This window comes from Tamandua tetradactyla, chromosome 4 (genome assembly GCF_023851605.1).
Source record: "Tamandua tetradactyla isolate mTamTet1 chromosome 4, mTamTet1.pri, whole genome shotgun sequence".
Lineage (NCBI taxonomy): Eukaryota > Metazoa > Chordata > Mammalia > Pilosa > Myrmecophagidae > Tamandua > Tamandua tetradactyla.
The window spans coordinates 131,354,430-131,378,155 of NC_135330.1; the positions used below are offsets into that span (position 1 = coordinate 131,354,430).

A 23,726-nucleotide genomic window follows, 5' to 3' on the forward strand; every position below is an offset into this window, starting at 1 on the left:
ATATATATTTAACACAGGCAGGCACCATGAATCAAACCTGGGTCTCAAGCAGGCAAGAACTCTGCCTAATTAATTAATTAATTAATTCCAATTAATTAATTACAAAAGATGAACATTTTGTGCTCATGAGGAAACTGAATCAAAGAAAATTTAAATAACTTGACTGAGGACAAACAACCAGTAAGTGGTGGGGTAGAAGAGCTAAGGGTTCAGCCTAGTTAATGACACTTAATATCTTCATCTTAAACAATGTTATATGTTTCCCATAGATTCAGATGTGAGGAAAGTATTCACTGTACTAAAGATGCATAGAAGCAATCACTATAATCCCAACAGAAAACTCTGTTTAGCAGTGATTATTTTTCTCTTTAGAAATTGAAAATGTATCATTCAAATTGCTTTCTTAAGAGCTTGCTTTTTAAAGTAAAACAATTGGTAGAAACAAAAGAAAAGTCACATTTTGGTATTTGATATAATACACATTATTTTTCACCAAGAAGCTTGAAGATTTTTAATTGTTTTCTTACAAACTAAAGGCAATTACTTTAGTATCTATAGAAAGAAAACAATTTTGAATATAAATAAGCTATTATAGGCATGAAAAACTTATATAAAAAGACTGAGATCATGCATACTAGTGCTGAGAGATAATCACTTTGATCATTTTAAATAAGAATTAAAATAATTTATTTTCAATTATAATTGGCATTTTGCATCTACAGTAACTGCATTCAAGAATGTAGTTTCTGGGCGGGCCGCGGTGGCTCAGCGGGCAAAGCGCTTGCCTGCTATGCCCGAGGACCTCGGTTCGATCCCCGGCCCCAGCCCATGTAACAAAAACGGAGAAACAGAATACAATAAAAAAAAAACAAGAAAATGTTTAAAAATGTTTCCCTTTCTTCCTTCCTTCCTTCCTTCTATCCTTCCTTCCTTCTCTCTGTCTTTCCTTTAAAAAAAAAAAAGAATGTAGTTTCCTAAGTTATTGTTCTAAGTGATACTTAGTTGTCCTTAAGATACTTTTAGTATTTCCATTTTTTAAAGCACATATTTTAGTAAACTATATGCACAATTCTGAAATTTCTTAATGCAAGTGGTAGTAATGTGGGCATAAATTATGACATAAAGTTATCAATTTGCTTTGGGAAATTCAATAGATTTTACCAAAAAAAAGATGTTCTTGAAGGGATTCAATACCAACTGAAATCCCCCCTTTCTTTATGAATCATATAATAAGTAATACAAGGAAAGAGGTAATTATTCTGCATTCTAAGCATTTATTTTCTCAAACAAAAATACTAGTCTTAGGATATTCCATATATTAATATTGTCTTCTAAAAGGTGGTTTTGAAAGATTTTACACTTGTAAAAGAAACTAAACACTTTATATTCTAAAATATAATTTATTGAGCATATCGTATAGTTCATCAACTTCACATATATAATTCAATACTTTTTTAGTAGATTGGCCAAGTTGTGCAACCATAACCATTAAGTTTCAGAACACTTCCAATCACTCCAATAAGATACCTCATGTCCATTAACTGTTAATCCTCATTCTTGAATCCCCCCTCCCCCTGCAGCTAACCCCAGGAAACCATTACCTGTATTTCTTCATAATTGTTTATTTTGAGATCATTTTAAACTTACAGAAAACTAGTAGAAAAGTGATTAAAAAATTGGAGTGGTACTATTTACTGAAGTACAGAATTTACTTGGTGTGCTGGTTTGAATCTGTTATATACCCCAGAAAAGACCATGTTCTTTTGACCCATTCTTGTTGGGACAGACCTATTGTGGGCGAGAACTTTTAGTTAGACTATTTCAATTGAGATGCGACCCAGCCCACTCAAGGTGGATTTTAATCCTTTACTGGAGTCCTTTAGGAGAGGAAAAAAGGCAGAGAAGTTTAGAGAGAGAGGAGAAAATGCCCAGAGACATTTGGAGAGAGCCATTGAAACTAGAGGAGAAAATGCCCAGAGACAGTTGGAGAGAGCCATTGAAACTAGAACCAGGAGAGAAGGACCAGCAGACTCCACCATGTGCCTTCCTATGTAATAGAAGATTTCTGAATGCCAGCAGCCTTTCCTCGGAGAAGGTATCTTCCTTTTGATGCCCTAATTTGAACATTTTCATTGCCTTAGAACTATAAACTTGTAACCTAACAAAACCGTATTGAAAAAAGCCAACCCATTTCTGGTATATTGCATTCTGGCAGTTTTAATAAATGGTAACATTTGTGTTTTACCATCACTGTTAGTATTCTGGTCCAGGATTTCAATCTAGAATCCCACATTGTTTTATTTCCCAAGCCTATATGACAGAAAGAATAAAACACCCTTTCTTCCCAGATATCCATGTTCTAATCCCAAAAGCCTGTGAATGTTAATTTACATGGCAATAGGGAATTTGTAGATGTGACTAAGAGTATAGACCCCAAAATTGGGAAAATATACCTGGCTGAGTGAGGCCAATCTAATCACATGGAGCATAAAAGTTGAGAGAGTTTCCTGGTTGTAGTCAGAGAGGAATAAGAAGATAGATTAGAGAAATGTGAGTCTGCTGGTTTTGAAAATGAAGAGGCCAAGAACCTTGGAAAATGGGTAATCTCCAGGATATGATGGGATATACATATTGTCAATATTTGTTATTGTTGATGTTAACCTTGAACCCTTAGTTAAGATGTTCTCTGCTGGGATTCTACATTGTAATTTTGTAGTTTTCTTTTTATAATGGCTGAGTATTTTCTGTGAGATACTTTGGAACTATATCGATTTCCTGTTTTTATTTAAATATTTTCTACTAATTTCAGAATTAATTGGAGAATCTTGCCCGTGGCAATTACTCCTGTGGTGTTATAATGGTGATTTTCTACATCTTATTTCTTCTACATTTTAAATTGGTACTATTCTTTAGGGAAGAGTGATTTCTTTCCTTTCTTCTTTCCTTCCACTGATTCTTTCCTTTGTTGTATCTACTTTATTAATGAGACTATTGAAGGCATTTTGTTATTTCTGTTTTTCATCTATTGTACTTCCAAAGACTATTTTTATACAGCATTATCTCTGTGCTGTAATGCCCACTTGGTCCTCCATGTGTTCTACCTTAGCTGTTAAGAACTTCATTCAATCTTAGCTATTTTAAATTTTCTTTCAGAAGATTCTAACCCCTGTTAGACTCATATCTGAGTCTAATTGTGACAATTGTTTTATCTCTGTGTTCTTGGTTTTCTGCATGCCTCATAAATATTTGTGAAAGTTAATTTTCTTATGTTGCACATTTGAGACTGAAGTAAATAGCTTTTGAGCCTGGAAATGAATATACTTTTCTTTCTGTTGAGACATTTGTATGGATTTTTAAGATAATTCAGCATGAATTTGACCTGAGTTTGAGATGCACTTTTGCTGTGGTTAATGCGTGTGTAATAGAGGCATTGGATTCCTTCAACAGTATTTCATATGTAGGGTAGAGAGTGGTTTCCCAGAACACTATATTTTCAACCCTGAGCTTTTAGCCTTTATTTGTGTTGTGCTTCTAAAAGGGTCACTGCATATTTTCTTCCTCTTTTGTCCTTCTCTTAGTACTATTATGCTGTTATTTGCTTTTTTGAATCTTGCTGGTTTGAAGGTGAGGCAAAAGGAAGTATTCTTTTTCTCTCCACTAGCTTAAGTCTTAAGGACACAGCATGTTCTTGTGTCTCCACGTGTGACATTTTCAGTGCTTTTACTCCAAGCTTAGCTGCAGTTTCAAAATGGGACTTATTCATTAATCTTCCCAAAAGATAGGGCTTTTTCATACTTGTTCCCATATCCCATTCACTGGTTTTAACCAGTGTCTTAAGGATGACAGTGCAAGCCTCAATACTCTTGTGTATTTTAGGGAGATAAGTAAAATCATCAGGGCAGAGTGTCTTGCCTTTCTTCCCTCTTCTACTAGGCTACAGTTTTGTATTCAAATTCTGAATAGCAATGCAACTTTTAAAGACTTTCTGTATTTTTGTTGGTAATGGGTAGAGAGGTGAAATTACCCAAACAACAATGGAATTTGTGTAGAAAAAGCTTAAAAGGGAAAAGTATGCCGAAATTTCTGAACTTTCTCTCCTCCTTGCCCCCACCCTCCCCCATCTCCCCCGCCTGCCCCCACCAAAGCCTTTACACTGTCTGGCATCCCATTCTGGGCATTCACTAATTCATCACTAATTCTAGCTAAACTGTTCCTACTGGGTTATGGTTGCGTATTTTGGGGTATAATAATGCCAGTATCTTCTCTCTCCTTCCATTTTGGGCCAACTGGTTTCTTTGTGATCTCAAATCTTGAATAAGTTTTCAAAAATATCATGAATTTAAAATTAGTTAAGGTCTTTTAAATTTTAAAAATCAGAGTGAAATCTGTCTAGCTTTCCAAATTTTGGAGCAGCTTAAGCTTCTACTTCATACATCTTGAAATACAGAAAAAAGATTTGAAGATGCCTATAATGTATTCATGAATATACTTCAGAAACTTATTTTGAACTATAGAAAGGAAAATATTCTTCAGTGATTTTTGTTATTGTAGATCCCAAGGATGAGCTATGGATTAAAAAAGCAGTTTATATGAGTTGACTTTCATGTAGTTTTTAGTTATTCTATAGCTTCATTGCTCTGAAAGTTTAATTAGGACCAAAGTTTAATTAGACAAATTAATTATGTCTTCATAATTAGGACAATGAAGACAATATCATAAAATGGATACTCAAGTAAATAATCATTGTTGCAGAACCTTATTGATGATTTTGTTTCAAAGCAAGACAAAAGCATGCATGGAGTCCTGATGTAGGAGAAGGGTAGGGTGGAATAAAATTCAAAGAACGTATTAAAAATGCTCCAAAAACCATGATATATTGTTCTAGAGAAATTTAAAAATCCTGGGAGTTTACTTTCATTGTTGACTTCAAAAGCTGCTTTACATGTTTTTTAACACTAATCTGTGTGAGGATCCTCAGTAATTTTACTCCATTAGTCATAACTGTTGGCAAAAGGTTCTTAGAAACTCTCATACAAGAAAAATTACTATAGTGATGGTATACTCTTAATATTTATTTATGTTTAGAATTAGGATACATTATTTAAAATAAAAAACAAGGATTTTTGTAGGATATACTCTTGTTACTTCTACCTTGAAGGACATGTTTGAAAGGGTCGTGAATTTTAGAGCTTGGGAGTACTAAAAGTTCAAGATAAATATCCCCAAACATTTTTCCTTTAGTAAGTGACACAACCTGATTATGCATTAATAAACCTTATAAAATAAACTACATTTTTAGCCTGTACTACTTAGGGAAAAATAATAAGTTCTAATTTGTTCTAGAAAATATCTCTACTTCATTTCCTTATTTATCTATAGAATTGAAAGCTAAGTTTTACAAGCAACTACATTCTTCTAGATAGCTTTAATTTTAATATACCTTCAATATTATAACCTTAAAATCATATTTGTTGATAATTTACTAAATAGATATTTTGTATCTCCATATATTTTTACCTAGAATGTAGTTTATTTGCTATTGCTTTAAATTAATCATTCAAATTTGCTATGGTCTTGGAATAAATCAGACAGATAAATGTCTTTGAATTCTTTCCCTAAGACCAGAATATCTGAGTGAGAGTCTCAGCTGTTCTTTTCTGAATAAAGTGCATGGGTTTTGGTGTATAGTCTTTATAGTATCTAAGTTAGTAGCTCAGCAACATTATCTGTTCCATACTTCTTATTAGACTCAAATTGAACTCTTTCAACCTTCAATGGGTGCTCCTAATTCAAATATACTTTGGGTTGAATGACTATGTCACGTCCTCTTGTCCAAATCCCCATTAGCTTAAAAGGCTTGGCAATTGCAATTTCAAAAGGTTTATTTTATCGTATTAGACAAAACCATTTTTATTGTTTTCAATCTTTCCTCAAGAAGCAGTTACAGTGTCTTCCTGCTACTCTATACCCAAGGTATTGTCATCAATCAGAATTTTCCAAAGTCAGGACTGATAAAAGTGAGACATTAAGAAATTGGCTGCTGTTGGTAGGAGCTCAGACATCTGAAACTGAAGCAGAAGTAGATGGCACTCTCTTGAAGTAGAATTTCTTCTTTTTGGAACCTTCACTTTGCTCTCATATTCTTCAACTGATTGGATCAGGTCTATTGCCTTATTGAGGATAATCTCCTTTCTGAAAATCAACTAAGTATAGATATTAATCACAACTAAAAAATACCCTCACAGTAACATGGAGACTAGTATTTGACCAAACCAGAGGGCCCCAGAGCCTAGTCCAGTTGACACATCAAATTTCTCATCACAGTGGCAATAGAACTCATCACCTGCTCAGGACAGAATTTACAGAATACAATTATTAATGAATCCAGGATAAATGAAACTACAGAGAGTCCCAAGACATCAAGTTGTATAACTCTGTTGTATATGCCCTACTCTAATTTTAAGTAACCTTATTATTTTTCTAAGATTAGTGTTCCATATATAGATATCTGGTGATTTACGCAGGGGAACAAGTTGTTTTCATTTACAATCAGGATTTTTTTATTTTGAAAGGGAAGTTCTCCTAGAGTTCTTTTTTCTATCCTATTCTACTTTGATTCTACCTTTATCAGGTACCATGCACTTCAGCAAGGTACCTACATATTTCTCATTTAATTGTCACATCTCATTTAGCTGTAACTGTTAATATATTTCTGCAGATGAGGAATTAAGCAAAATTTCTAAAGCTTCTGATAGAACAGATTACAAAATTCATGTTTCCAACCATGTCCCAGATAACTACAAATCCTTATTCACCCAGAGAAAGATCATATTACATTTATACTTTTGCTCTTATCTAAAAGTTTGTTTATATTTTCCACAACTGAAGTTCATCTAACACTTCATAATGACATACCCAATATTGAATGAATATTGCAAAGCCAAAGAGAAAAGAGTTTGTTAGATAAGAGATTATACTTTGGAGCCAGATTCAAACTTGGAGCTGGATTCCAGGAATCAAATCTTGGCTCTGTTACATATAAACTGTGTGACACTGGGAAAGCCAACCCTAAATTTCCATTCTACCCTAAATTTCCTCAATTTGTGACTCCATCAAATAGAATTCACATTTGATTTGAAGATAAATGCTTTAATATAAGTAAAATATTAACATAATCCTTTATAATAAATTAGTTTGTAAAATGTTATGTTGCATTCTAATTATTTATACTTGTAAGAAAATATAAATGCATAAACATGTATATGTTTTTGTATGTTTAAATGTTTATATGTATTCTATATACGTGCATGGTTAGAAGTAACATATGCCTATCAGTATATTTACTTATTTATTTTATAAATGTGGAAGTTATGTTTATGAGCAATATGCATGTTTAAATACAGAAACTGTAAATACAAAATAAAACATTTAATGTATAATGCATTATAATATATTAGTTCAATTAGAGTTATTCAATTCTATTTAGATGTTTCATAACAAAGAAGAATTTAATTCATGTACCAACTTAGGGATTCACTGCAATTTAATTTCTATATTACCAAGTACATGTTATGATACTGATCATAAAATAGGACAGAGGAGAAATGTTGTTGATCTGATTTAGCTGTTGTAATGATAAATTATCTATATACTAGGTCTCAATTCTCTACCCCAAATCAATTTCTCCTTCATGGGATGATGGGTTCATTAATCTCAGTGATTCCATTTTAAATATTACACAATGTAGAGCAAAGTTTGAATAAATATAACACATCCACTGGTTACACTTTTTCACATGCTTATGGTAACATCTCAAAACAAACAAACAAACAAAATGATTATAAAATTGCCCTTACCAAAGCTACTTTTGTGCTTCTGCCATAGATAGTTCTGAAAAGCTTACAGAGTGGATGTAAAGTTCAGATAAAGAGACTGAAGTATAAGATGACAGGACACTTTCGCAAGCTTGGACAGGGACCAATGGAATGCAGATCTGCTTAGCTCCAAAGTCACGACCCTTCCAGTTTGCTGATCCTCCTCATAAAGCTGAATTTTGCTTCATACATGAAAAATAGGATCTCATCTAACTGAACTATAAATGACATAAAAGAGGCAAATTGCATTATAAAAAATTGCCCAAATTTGGCCACAATGAATTGCTATAAACTGGGTTGTAAATTCTGTCATATTTCTATAAAAGAACACAATTAATTCAGATTGTTTTACTAACATTGTGGTTCCAAATAAAATGTGTGCATGTGTACTTGAGTGAGAAGATATGTGTTATAAGAAAAGTTAGATGAAGAAATCAATAAGGATATAATAAAATATTCTAAAAATCATGTTTGATCTGTAGAGTAAATTTTGATTGCAATTTTTATGCCAAACTTTTTTATTTTAAAGATTAAATAAATCAATAATATATTATATATATAATAAGTAATTATGGGCACAAGGCAAATTGGATCAAATCCCAGAGGAGAACTCACTTTCCTGTTTTAGAGTAGTTATTTTTACTTACTCTTATTGCATTTCCTATAAATTCTTATAACTTAGAAATATGTAACCTAAATATTAGTTCATGAAAGAATCTGAATTACAAAATATATGACAATGATATTATTGATTCAACCTAAGTGAATTAATGCCAATTTCAATAAATAATAAATAAGTTGCATATAATAACTTGTCTTCTTAGTACCTAGAACTGTTTTTTTTTCTTTCAGATACAATTGGATGCTTTGTATATTTCATATATATGTAATAAGTGGAAGCTCATAGAAATTTAAAATTCTTTCTTAGCTGCAAAGTGAAATTCCTGTAATAATTTAATATACTGAGTAAATTCAACTAACTATAATTTGACCTTAATCATGAGGATCTAATGAGCTGTAATTCTTGGAATTTTTTTAAGTGTAGAAGCTCTGTAAAAATTTTCAACTATTTGTATGACCTTAGAAAGGTATTTAAACTTTTTCTGCCTTCGTCATTTGTTTATAAAATGGGAATAATACTGGAGAGGCCTGTTGCTAGGGTTAAAGTGTTAGATCCTGTAAAGTACTTGCAATGTTGTTTATCCCAAAGAAAACACTCAAAAAATATTGCATATGTGTGTCTGTACTTATTGTTTCTTTTGAATTTGATGCAAAATATCCTAAGACTTTATAGGACTTCATTAAATACATTTTAATGACATTTGATTATGTAAAAAAATGTTGGCATTTTGAGTTTTGTTTTAATACTTCTGCTTCCTGCTGAAATGCTGCCATTTTCTAGAATCGTTGACTCTCTTAAGCTGCGAAAAAAGTATATTCTCCAGTGGATTATAACATTCATGCAATCAATTGTTGGAGAAGTGGCCTATATGTCATAGTGGGCTGCTTAACTCAGCCCTGCTTCTAGCAATATCTGCTATAGAGTATTTTTGCAGCTCATGTAGGTTTTTCTAGTAGAAGGCAGTTTTGTGATGTTAGATAGCAATGTCAACTCTTGATAATATTAATTTTCTTATGTATCCTCAGATGATTTCTTATAAGCAATTAAGACATATTTCTTAATATAGTAGAAAATGCTATAAAATTCATGTTTCACAGTTACCATTTCTTTTTTATTTCTTGTCAAATGTGGTTTAGTTGAGCAATCAATCTTGATTGTAATAAATGGCAGTATACCCTGTGGTCACTTTAAAATATTTTCTTCTAAAGTTCTTCCTAGTTACTCTTTAAATGCCTCTCCCCAAAGACTTAGTCTTATTTCCTAGACCCTGCCCATAGGTTTGGCTCCACATATAAAATTGCCCTACAAGTAACTGAATTCAATTTAATTTTTATAGAACATAATAATTGCATATGTGAAATAAACCTAGAGATCTGGAAGAATTTATCCCAGATATAGACAATTAAGAATTATATACTCCTTTTGGGCAAGAAGGCTCAAAAAAAGAAAAACAGATAGATATATAAGCAATGCCTTAGAAAAGATAATGCAAAAAGTGTGCAACTCAATATTAAAACTAAAGTCCATATGTACTTAAATGTAAGAATAAATATATTATCAGATGAGTTTTTAAAAAGATACTAGGGGGTTGGGCCATGGTGGCTCAGCAGATAGATTTCTTGCCTGCCATGCTGGAGACCTGGGTTTGATTCCTGCTGCCTGCCCATGAAAAAAACTTTTTTAAAAAATTAAAAAATACTAGGGAACTTTTCCTAAAGAGAAGTAGTATGGACATAAGCATGCATCAAGTTGCTTTCAAACCTCCACCAATCTAATTTTGATTTAATCATGTGATCGCTTTTATTTATCTTCTCTGATAAGGAAGTATTAATTTTATTCTGATCTTTCAACAAAATAATAAATTATCCCTACTAGACTCAAGCTCAATGCTTTTTTCTTTTAAATGTGATATTGAATAAGAACTAGAGACACTCAGAAAGCAGCAAATATGAATGTTCTTCAGGAAAAGTATTAGTAATAAATTCTACTCACCAGATCTAATTACTATTCAGCATATTAGTTGCATTTTTTAATTTTGTCGCTGCCATTGTGTGGGTTTTAAAAGAATACTCTACTTGAGCAGAATGGATTAACACTAGATCTGTTGTGTTAAACAAGGGTGGCTTGAATGCCCTGATTCTTGGTGGGGTAATTTGAAAAGTTTCTTAGAGCAGCACATCTTATTTGTGTTTCCAGCAATTGTATGTGTTTTGTGTTATAGGCATTTTAATGGGTTTAAAAAAAAATGTTCAAAATACCAGGGCATATCCTGATTAAATTAATCTTAGATGAATGCATTTACTTAATGCCACCAAAATCCAATATTAAGTTGTTACTAAAGTCTGTGTACTTTGTTGGTATTGTTTAATCAGTGAATACTTTTACTACTGTTAGAAATGAAATTAGATAGATCAGGAAAGATGGAAGATTTAAGGGAAATGATATACCAGGTTAAAAGTTCTGTAAACATGAATGGATATATTGTATTTACAAGTCAACTCTCCAAACTTTTCTTAGCCAGCTCTTTTTGCTATCATCTTTGCCCCTGTGTGTTAGTTAATTCATCATTCTTTTTCTGTCACCTGTCTGCATTGTTAGTTGAGGATTTCCAAAATGCCTGAAGGGTGCACTGTCAGTTGCAGATACTTGAGTCAATGTGGTGATATCAGTTGATTCATTCTAGACGATATACGTGCAAACACACTTGCACACAGCACATCATGTAGAGTCACTTGGCACATTTCAAAATATCTCCTTTGGTTAATGTGTTAAGTGTCCAAAGTAGCCAAGAATTTACCCAACAGTATTTCTGCCCCTAAATTATTTTCGAAATTTAAAAAGTTTTTAGAACAGGTATTCTCCAAAAGTCACACTGCAAAGCTTAATTCTCAGAATGCTTGCATAAATTTCAAAGCCATCAAGGTTCTGTTTTGTTTTACTTCTGAAAGCACTTCATTGAATGAAGCTGAATGTGTTAATTTGGAATACATGCTCATTGCATCAAGGGGGTTATACCATACATAAAACTATTGTGGATTTGAAGTTTATGGGAAAAAAGCAATGTCCAATTTCTTTTTGAAATAAAAAGAAGGAAAGAAATGGTGGATTGAACCAGGCAAATATAGAGAACCTAAAGAGATTCAGTGTCCAAAGGCAAGTTTAACTGTTGGTATTCCCCCTCCCCAAGCACCGCATTTCTGTTCTCTCCTAGCTGTCGTATTTCTTTTGGTAAGTTTTACAAGTTGTTAAGCATGGAATGCCAAGCAGGTGCAGTTAAAATGGACTGGCTTGCCTCCATAGTTGTTTACAACAAATTCCCTGGCAATGGATCAAATCAATGTCTGAGAATATATACATCACTCTGCAAAAAATACAATGCTGAGAATCTGAGTAACTGAGCATTTGGCATGACGTCAGTAAGCTTGGTTAAATATTGCCCGGATAGTCTATGCTGCTTCTCTAGGATCCACAGATCAAAGACCATGTTGGCCCTCCATGATATCAACCTTCATGGCAGGACATATGGGAAATTACCTTAATGTGTCATCCATTAATATATGTGAATCATTTTTGAAGTTTTCTTGATAACACTTGAATAATATTTAGGATAACATTTGGGTAACGATTTCCACAGTTGTATCCGCTTCTGAATGGAGAATTACTTCATTACATCTGTTCATTTTATTATATGTACCTAGAGAAATATCTGAAGTTTGGCAATCAAAACGCAAGTTTGTCTTAATTTTTTTTCTATATTTACAGTTAAAAATTCAGACTTATTTGAGAACATAGTCCTTTTAGTTTCTCATAGAATTTGTGGACTGTACCTCATTGATAGATTTACTATTACCAGGATCTATTAGATCAGAGTTCACTGTACGATCAAGAAACTACCTTCAATGTACCAGCAAAGGTTTTGATTGGAAGACAGGTTCTGGTTTCCAGACCCCAGGCTGGAAGCACAGATACCAGGATTTGGGATATGAGATAGTGAGCATAATAGGAAAGCAAACTGCTAGTGTCCTGGAGAGCATAGAAGACCAGAATCAAGACAGAAAATCAAGGTCATGAATAGAGCACAGGAAATCCAGGGACTATGCAGAAATCAGGGTCAGGAGATATATAAAGGGCAAGCTTTAGGCTCCTATTCTGGCATGTATGAGGTAGGAGATGAAGACTATGCTGAAGACAGGAAAGTATTTAACTATCTAATTTTTTTTTTATCCTGACAGGTTAGTGTTTCTTCCTTTACTAGTTCCGGTTTATGTGCTAATTCATAGTCAAGAACATTGTTTCTTTAATCCTCAGACAAAAATAGCTTTACTAGAGGAATCTAATTTGTTTTAAAATCATTGCCTGAATAATATTTTAGTTTCTCAATTTTTAGATGTAATGTACTTATATTTAGGAATGTTTTATTTTAAAATGTCTCTCTATAAAATTATGGATAGATAGCCCACATTGGTGATCTATAATTGTTTAGATAAACATGTATTTTTATCTGAGGGTATGATTTTGCTTCATAAGGAGTGGAAATAGCCATACAATCTATAAACAACAGATTAATTCATATTTAAATGTACTATATTCAAGCAACATATATGACTTTTCCCATAAATAAAATTCTTATTTAAGAACGTTTTGTAATTCAATTTGTGAAAGGGTATATCTCTCATTTTTATTTTCTCTGCAGGAACTTCTGTACTTTATCTCTCAAGGTCACACAGCCCAGTATCAGATAGCAACGGGACTGCAGCAATAACAGCAAATGCCATCTTAGATTAATGTAAGTGAAATTTTTTTTGCAATTTTTATAGTTTCACTCCTTTGCACCCATTTTGACAGGAAACAATGTTGGGTTCAATGCCAGGTGCCCTAGGGGTGCCCTAGAGTTATTTCAATGAACTCAATTTGCTTTGAAGCACGGTTTTTCTTTTTAGATTTTTTTTCTAGGTATAGGAGAAACTATTCTTACATAAACTATTTTAAAAGTTTATTCTTTATATAAACCATCATTATAAAATCATAGAATTTTAAAACTCAAGACCATGAAGGTCATCTATCCCAGGGTTTTTCAAAGAATAATAAGGCAAAAAAAAGTTCTGTCTACTACTTATTTCTATTCATGCTTTCCTCCATAATAGTGATTTTCACCGGCTTTTTCCCCACTTTTCCTGTCCCATCTTTAGGTGATCGGTGGATAAGTTAACTAGTTTCCTGGTTTGTATATATATATATATATATATATATATATATACATTTTATTTTGAAACTGTCTTAGTTTAATCCCTTATTTCACAGATTACAAAAATACAAAACAGTTTAGCTAATTGTCCCACAACATGCAAATATCTTGGAGCAGAGCAAGACTGTGAATGCCCTAATGTCCCAAGTGCAGGTCTCTATCCCCCTTCTTCTAAGCTTAACTCTACTTTGTCCCTATTATTCTTCCCTCACCATCTTCATAATTTCCTGATGTTAAAAACACTGACTCATCCCTTTCTTTTAACTCCTTTGTGCTTGCTATTTTATTTTTATGTTATCTTCCTAAACCTTCTCCTTCATTTTCAGTGACTTTCCTATATTTATGAACCCAATATTAAGGTTTGTAGAAAAGCTGGATTTCCAGTGATTTACATATCATTTGATGTCCCAAGTCCAACTTTGATTCAAATATCCCAGGTGATTTGTTGACTGTCTGTCAGGTCATTCCATGCAATGGGAAAGAGCAAAAGCTATGGTTTCTTGTACAGACTCCTGGAATAAAAATCCTGTGTCCACTGATTATATGCAGTATAATCTTGAGCTTATTACATTGCTCTGTTCCTAATTACCTCATTTGTAAAATGGGCATAATAATTGTACTTGCTTCATGGGATAGCTAAGGGGATAAAATGAGTTTAAACATGTAATGTGTCCAGAACAGCGCCTTCTACATTGAGCATTCAGAAGCAATATTCTATTTTTATCATTCCTTCTTTCTTATTGCCATCAGATGACTGCCCAGATCTATGTTGTTTGAACATTCCTTCTTAGGCTTTGAAGCTTTGAACGCTTAGAATTTCCCACCTCCCCTCTTACTCACTTCAACTCTCTTACCTAAAATCTTCCTTTGTTTGGCACCTTCTTGAATTTGGTTTTCATTTTAAATGCCATATCCTCATACAGATCTCACTTGACTCCCAACACCTACTATCACATGCATTTATTTTTTGTCACACTTTTTTCATTTTTTTTACATATTGAACTTTGGTCCTGATATTTCTCATTCATCTCTCTGTCAGCCTCTCTATTTTATGTATTTATGAGAACAATGAACAGGCATAAAGTTGAAGATCCTTAAAGTATTGTCAAGTAAACGTGTTCATCATAATGAGTGTTTTAATCTTCCGTTTTACACTTCTTAATATTAATTATTAATTTATTAATAATAATAGTGTGACAATAATTAATAATGATAGTGTGACTATCATATTATTTTAATAATCTTTTATTTAAAAAGTTAGAATTAAAAAAAACAACCACAACAATCATCTGGAGAACTTGAGGCCTCTCCATTTGATATGTTAGGCATTTTAGTTGTTTGTTTTATTCACATACAATGCAAAACTTAGTCACACATAATTTAACTATTATTCCATATTGTTAAAATAGTAAAATTATTTTGAGTTTTTACTCATTCTTTCTATTGGTTTGTTCTTTTCAAATTTTGCTTTACTTTTTTAAATCTTCTTTTTAAAATATTTTTATCTGGTTTGTTAAGCCATATTGTACTTTAGGAGTACATGGGTGGTTCAGTGGTAGAATGCTCACCTTCCATGCTGGAGACCGGGGTTCAATTCCCAGACCATGCACCCAAAAAGAGAAAAAAAAAAGCCATAAAGCTCATTGTACTTTGTCATTTTCCTTTCTAAAATTAAGCTTTTCTTTTATTTTTATACTTATCATAATTTAATCTCCCTACATGAGCAACCATTAAAAGATTTTTTGGTTTTTAAATTTTTTAAAGAAGTCATGTTTTTAAACTGAGTAGATATTTGTTTAGATTAAGTCTGTAGAATGGGTAGCTATTGATAAAATAATCACAACTATAGGCATCATTAACATAATTATAACTAAATTTATAAAGAATGCATTTTACTTCACATCATTTAATTTTATTATTATGGATGTATCACTATTTAACATCACTGATTTTAGAGTGTCTTTAATGCAAGTTGGTAAGTGAAAATAAATTCTTATATATTCTAATTGTCATATCTGTTTCTCTTTGAATTCCAGTCTTTTTAAAAAATATAATATAGGTATTAAAATGACTCAAGCGATATTTATTTCAAGAATCTGTTTAATATTATTAATTTAATATTATAATCTGAGCCTGCCTTTCAATATCAGTTTCATCTAAAAAAACATGAAAACAATACCTAGTTTAGGAAAAATTAACTAAATTCATGAGATAAATAATTTAAGCAAATTGCTTAGCAAACTGCTCTACACTAGAAAATGCTAAAAATATTAGTTTCTCACTCCCTAAAACTCACCTGTGGCCTCTTGCCCAATTGTTTGCTTGTTTGTTTTCTAAGCCATAAGAATGTTTCCTTAAGAGGTTAAGCATTAAAAATCTTCAGAAAAACAGAAGAGACCTGGGGAACTGATGGCAGGAGTGGCTTATGCATACAGAATATGATATTTTGCAGTCTTAAATGTGGGCACAGTACAAAACAAAAATCAAACTTTAATTTAATTGTCCTCTTGCTTGATATAACTTTTATAAGAGAATTAATTTCTTTTATATATTGTCTTAACTCATGCACCTAGAAGTGTGCCTAAAAGAGTAGGCAACCATAGATATTAGTTAAGCAAATAAAAGAGATACCTTTATGACTTTTTTGTTTCAGATACTACCGCATTGTGTCAAATATAAAGATTCCCAGAACCTTACATGGGTTATTTAAATTGTACGATGGATTTTAAATTTTTTCCAGCATGATAAATACATAAAAAATACATTTTTCAAGTTCACCACTATTTAAACATGCCAAAGAAATTCAAGCATTAAATAGTCTTTTAAAATGGCCAAAATCTCTGCAGTTAGTACAAAGACTTGTTTAGTTTCAGAAATGATAAGGGGTACCTAATTTAGTTTTCTTTTAAATGCATACTTATGAAATGAAGCTAGATACATTATGCTAGAAATATCATTAAGGCAAAGCCTAAAACATATTGTTTCATACTCCTTTTAAAGCCATTATATGTTTTACAGGAGGGTTTACGCAAATTCCCAGTAGTACCCTATTTTCACAGGGTAGAGAAGAATATTTACTGAGAGTTTTATAAATCTGGAACTAGGAATTTTTTCTTGAGCACATGGTAAAGTACTATTGACTACTGACTCCCTCAAAAGATTACCAGAATAACCAATTGATCAAGGGAATCTACTTCAGTTACATAGAACACTTCATTGAACGGTCTTAGCAATTCAACTGAGATGTATAAAGGGTTTTTGAATCTGGGCTCAAGTGGTATGAAAAGCATCATTAAAAGCAGAGAGTTGGTTGGGATTAGGCAGAATTTATAGCAAGATATTTTAGAACTGGTGGACATAATGAGGTAAATCTCTTAAAGTGAATCTTGATAGGTAAAAAACTTGATAGGTTTGAAGATGCTTACCCTATGACAAATGGTTTGATTTGGATTAATATAGTTTAGATTTCCCTGAAGAAAAAAAGTGAAATTATTTATTATTTTATGCCTTCCTGGACAGTAATTTCATAGAACAACCATTTAGTCATGTTGACCCAAATGTTCTGCATCCTTAGACCTTTTAGTCAAAATATGTGAATACAGAGTATATTAGTCAAGGTTCTCCAAAGAAACAGAACTGACATTATGCATATATGATTAAGAAATTTACCATAAGGAATTCTTTCATGCAGCCATGGGAGCTCACAAGTCTAAATTCCACAGGGCTGCCCACAAACTGGAAGCTCTGATAGAGGAGATCATTGAAATTGAGTTCAAATTCTCCAGGGGAAAGTAACTGATGAAGTTGAGGTTAATTCTTCCTGATTTTTAAAATCCACAAATCTGGCCTTTGTAAAATTATTTATTTATTTATATATTTTTACAAATCTGGCTTTTAAGACCACCAACTCACTGGATGAAGAGACTCCCCACACTTCTGAGGGCAATCACCTTTGTTGATAATAGATGCAATCAGCTATTGGTTCAACTTATAATACAAATCCATCTATGAAATACCCTTACAGTAATAACTAGGCCAGTGCTTGCTTGAACAAAAAATGGACTCCGTAATCTCACCAAGTTGACACTAGAAATGAACTATCACACAGCAGATCTCAATTCTCCTTGCCCATTCTTTGTAGGCTAACATAATCTATTCCAGGAAATTTAAATTTAAGAGTAAGTGAAACAGTTAAACTAGAAGGGTAAATTCCTAATTGTATGAATTAAGAAGACCATCAATTTACAATGAATGTTCAGATGTATTTAACACTTTTAAGGAACTAGTTAAAGAACTTTTCTTTCACACAAAAAAAGTATCTCTTGTGGAAATTTACTGCTATCATAGCTGTTAAACATGTGTGACAAGACCTAATATGTGTTTTTAATAAAATAAAATGACTATATCTTAATCAATAATTATTTAGTAATAATCATAATCTTGTTAATACAACTGTTAACTTGGAAACAGTTCTAGAAATTCAGTTGTAGTTGGAAGCCTTGGGGAAATATGCAATGTTTGCTGCCGACGGAATTTTTTATTGCAGCACACGGATGTGTGGATTGTATAATTTCTGAGTTAGGTGATAGAAGTAGTTAGACTCAGAGCAGATTTTGATTTATTTATTTTCCTCTTCCTGATACTGCTATTATTTGGACAGTATAGATAAGTGCAAAGCACACTATAATCAGAAGACTTTAGGGTAGCATGCATGAGCTTCAAGTTATAGACAACTAAAGAAGGCCATCTTGGAAAATAAGCACATAGAACCATCAGCTATCATAGGCATAGTTCAATTTCTGTGGCTATTCCTGCATTTTCTAGTACCTGTCATAAATGGTCAACCTTGACCCTGTATTCCACATAATTTGCAGAGGAATCACGTGATTTTAGTATGTTAATAAATTCAAGATTTATGATCTAAATGTATTATGATCATTTCAATTTTATTAAAATACAACAACAAAAGCAGAACACTTGACTGGTTCAGTAGTTTTCCCAAAATTAAGTGACAAAAGTTTGCAACTAAAACATAAAAATGACCATATAAACAACCAATTAAGTGTGCATATGAGGCTATATATGGTAAGAGCCATTGAGGTCTGTCTGAGCTGTTAAAGTTTTTCTTCAGATTTCCTTTTTTTTTGCCCATGGCTAGTGTAACATAGCCCTCAGTACGCTTTGAGAGAAAGTCAACTTCTTCATAGTGTATTGGAAACTGAAAGGATCACATTTAAATACATAATTTGGAATTTGCCTCATTATACAGAAGAAATTAAAAACGGATTTAAACATCTCACTTTAGGCTGTAAACAGCAGCCCATTAAGAACTGGCCCTGAAAATGATTTGGATAGAAAGTGGTTGATGTCTGTCAAGGGGAGAAACAGCAGTTTCTCCACACATATGAGTAGTTCTCTCAAAAGGCTACCTTGTTCTGAGTTTAAGTATGTCTTCAATCTTTAATAGAAAGTGGCCTGGAAAACAAATAGCACCTTTGCTTTTAATTATTCTTATTTTATGGAAATAGGAGTAATGAATAGTTTGCTGCTCAAGAAGCTAGAAGGCAGGAGGGGACTCTGTTGGTTTGAAAGGATGTATGTACCCTAGAAAAGCCATGTTTTAATCCTAATCCCATTTTATAAATCCAGCCATTTCTTCTAATCCCTATTCAGGACTGTATGTTTGAATCTGTAATTAGAACATCTCCCTGGAGATGTGTCTCAATCAAGAGTGGTTGTTAAACTGGATTAGGTAGAGATGTGTCTCCACCCATTTGTGTGGGTCTTGATCAGTTTCCTGGAATCCTATAAAAGAGGAAACATTTTGGAGAATGTGAAAGAGTCTGAGAGAGCAGAATGACATAGCTGTAAGAAGCAGAGAGTCCACCAGCCAGTGACCTTTGGAAGTGAAAAAAGAAAATGTCTCCCAGGGAGCTTCATGAAACAGGAAGCCAGGAGAGAAAGCTAGCAGATGATGCCATGTTCGCCATGTGCCTTTCCAGATGAGAGAGGAACCCTGACCGTGTTTGTCATGTGCCTTCTCACTTGGGAGAGAAACCCTGAACTTCATTTGCCTTCCTGAACCAAGGTATATTTCCCTGGATGTCTTAGATTGGATATTTCTATAGACTTGTTTTAACTGGGAGATTTTCTTGGCCTTGGAACTGCAAACTAGCAGCTTATTAAATTCCCCCTTTTAATAAGCCATTCCACTTCTGGTGTATCACATTTCAGCAGCTAGCAAACTAGAACAAGGACTTTGTGATCTATTTTGGCTGCCTGTTCAGGGATGATTTATACTTATTTTGAAAAATCCCTCTTTTCTTGCTGGCTGTGGTTATAAGGATATGGATCCAAGAAAGCAACTGTGTACTGGTTTTCACAAATGGCTGCAAATGAATTGGGGAAAGAAATACATGCTGTGAATTTTTGCTATGCTTTTCAAGGAATTTAAGCAGAACTAGAGGAGGAAGGAGAGCTTTTTCTTCACCTGACTGAAATTAACAATGTAAGGACACATTTGAATTGCTCTTTATGATCAACTCATATGATTACTACAAACAGGAGAGAGAATCAATACTAGGCAAGGTGAGATCAGAGTCAAAGGATGAGTTCTAACCTCCACTCCTTTTAAAGATCCTTGAGTTAAATCTGCCTTTTGGGGGACTGAAATGAAAAACAAAACAGGAAAAGGTCACTGTCCTCAATTTTTTTTCATTAATTTGCTTACTGTAAAAATAAATAAATGGAAATAACTGACAGATGTTACCTGTGAATGCTTTAGATTTTGTTCTTAAGCTGTTGCTATGCTTTAGTTTATTTGTTTCATTCTTGTCACAGTTTTATGTGACGGCTAGTTGTACTAAAATTCATGGGTCATGGAATAATTAGATTACCCGGATGCTGCCATTGCTTGCTATTTTATATTTATTGAGAATTAAAAATAAAAATATAGGTCTGTTAATACTAGCTAAAAGTTAGAATATATATATATATATATATATATATAGCTTTTTTAGAATGATTTGAAATTTCCTTTTTATGAACATCCACACTTATGGGAACAATTAATCTGGGAGACGGATTGAAGAGAGCAGTATGTTATAAAGTGGGTATGTTGATAGAAAGCAACACGTAGTGCTTAAATTTATTTGATAGACCTAGAACCTTTAAAATATATGACGTAACTCTTATTGCAGTAATTTATCTGAATGATTATAAATGAAAAATATTTAATGGTGGCAAGTACTTTAATAGACTAGCAATTATTTAGCACTGCTAAAATATCAGTTTTGGTAAAATTCAAAATAAGCTGAATGATGTGTTAAACCATGTTCAAGCATACAATTATAATAAAGATAGGTATTGTTAAACTATTAAAATCAACATTCATTTAGACATCTACATCTTTTCCCTAATGTTTTATCCCAGACACTCTCATTATTATTTAGGATGGAGAATATTGTTCATCTACCATGTTCAGTTATTTCCTTGAAACTGCAAGAGAAATCAGCAGAATTGAATGTGAATTTCAGCTTTTTTTTCTCATTTCAAGGGAATGTGTGACTGCTAGAAGCTCTCTCTGCCCCATCATTGGCTATTCCTTTCCCATGCTTCAGACCTTGCTTTCCAGAAGATGAATGAAGTCTGTGATCATTTATTTTCTCAGTCTTACCTCAAGTTACCACATAAAATGACAATCCCAAAGAGCATTGCGATTTATTAAAATGTTTGTTAATTTTTTAAGAATGACATCATTAATGTATAGAACAATAATATTTTGCAGTGACAATCACTGGAATAATGACATTTACTTTTAAGTATTTTATGGGGATGATTCTGTGCTAGAACATTTATATACACATCCAGAATATGGTATCACTTCTACATCACATGTTCTAAAAGACGTATACAAAGTTGGCAGTCAAAGCTCAAGACAAGTCAAACGTCTTAAATAACTCCTACACTCTTAAGTATTGGGTTCAAGGTTAAGTATTCAAAGCCAGATCTGAAGGGATCCAAAGATTATATTATTTATGCTAACCTGAGACCAAGGTGACCTGGACTTAAAGTTGAAGCTGTTAATGCATGGGATGTGACCCAGTATACAACTTGCATTATCCTTATGTCTCAATTTTCACATTTTAAGAGTCTTTGGAAAGGTGTTTTTTAGTGTTGCACAAATGTACATGTGAGAGAAGTTCCATGCCTTCAAGTTTCCATCATTAAACAAATGCTAAAGTAAGTAGAAGATGAGTATTAACAAAAACAACTAGACCAAACAGTAAGGAGTAACTCCATCTGCACATCCGTGGAGTAGGTATGGAGAACACAATTTGAAACACACACTCTAAGAAGCATCTTCTCTGACTCACCTCCCCTCATTTGGATTGCCTGGCAAATGGCAACTGTTACCTTTGTTTTTTCCTTTTTTTTTTTTCTTTTCCATTCTTTGTTTACCATCTCCTTTTAAATATTCTCAATTTTCTTGGGTTATTCTTTTCATAATCATTTAACTTTATTCTTTTCAATATCAGAAATAGATAGGGCAAGTGCTCTCTTCCAAACAAAATAAGGGAGAGTTGTATTTTTGTTCTATTGTTTAAATATTATTTTCCTAATTGGGGGGACTGTATTTTGTTAGTTTTGAAAAATAAGTTGTATGACCTTTCCCAGCTGTGAACTGTATTTTTCATTATCCTGCCAATAACTTAATGAAATCTTCCATAGCTCATGCAAGTGGATTAAAACTGTTGCTTGGAAAAGGCAAACTTTTGTAATGCTTATATACTTATATTAGCTGCCAGAAACTTGCCAGCCACACAGACGTATGTGTTTACATATATATATATATATATATATATATATATATACACATATATAAACAGACACACACGTACACACTCAAAGGCCAAGAAACATGCTGCTTGGGTGTCAATTTGTTCTATTAATATGCTGGAATTCAGAGATTTGTGAGCTGCGATGTATAATTCAGACATAAAATTTGTCTTAAACATCAGTGTGTATTCATTATTTTATAAACATTTTGAATCTTTTAAAATTACTTCTAATTAGTTAATAAGATGATTACCTAAGACATGTTTTCTTAAATACTAATTTCATAATTTGACATTTGAAATGGTAACATAAAGAAAACAACAACTAGGCATTAATTTTATTGCCTAAGAGCAATATCTTCATCTTAAACCCTCAGAAGTTTGGTCAGGACCAGGTTTGTGGCCTCTGTATAATATAAACCTTCAAAATGCTGCTTTGTGTTACAGCTTTCCAAATATTCTAAGAAATTGTGTCATGTGCAACAGGGGTTTTATATAAATATATACTTTCCCCATTTCCTCCCTATATCTCTTCAAGGACACCAATAAACTTTAGAGTAGTGCCATGGGCATTTTGAACTTTCTATTTCAGGTTCTTTTTTCAATGAATCCTGTCATGAGTGGGACAACACAGTTTTTTTCTTACATCCTAACTATAATTTATTGCACTCCTGTGATTTCTTTATAACACTTTTTCTTGATTTGCAGGAAACTCTTCAAAAGTAGACCATCAATCATTGAACACGTACATGAAGAAATGACCTTCATGTCTGCTTCTTGCTCTACATAATTCCCTCTCCTTGGACAAATTCTTCAAGGTAGTCTTATTTATGCAGCTTGTTCTGGTTTTTTGCTATGAAATTGTGACTGGAAATATTAGGATATTATTTGTGTATTTATATGTGTATGCATATATTTGTGTTATATTTATGTTATAGACGTATAAAATATTTATAAAAGGCCAGACTTACCCACTCAGTTATTAAACAGGGCTGGGCCTTTAAAAATTAATTTTTTGATACTTGGGGAATAAGTGTCCGAGGATAGGCTTTCCCCGTAGCTGGAGAAGGCCACCACAATTACCCAGCAACTGTTAATTAGTCCAGGTTCAGCTAGATTACTCCAGGGTAAACAATAACAATTTAGTG

At 32.8% G+C, this 23,726-nt stretch overlaps 1 long non-coding RNA gene across 1 annotated transcript; it reads left to right on the forward strand.

The window, feature by feature from the left end:
- The first annotated feature begins 2,324 nt into the window (after positions 1 to 2,324).
- LOC143679357 (uncharacterized) lies at positions 2,325 to 23,396 on the forward strand. The gene is made up of 3 exons (XR_013173682.1): positions 2,325 to 2,600; positions 13,190 to 13,282; positions 23,287 to 23,396. It is a non-coding gene; the product is annotated as an uncharacterized LOC143679357 (long non-coding RNA).
- Positions 23,397 to 23,726: the final 330 nt, after the last annotated feature.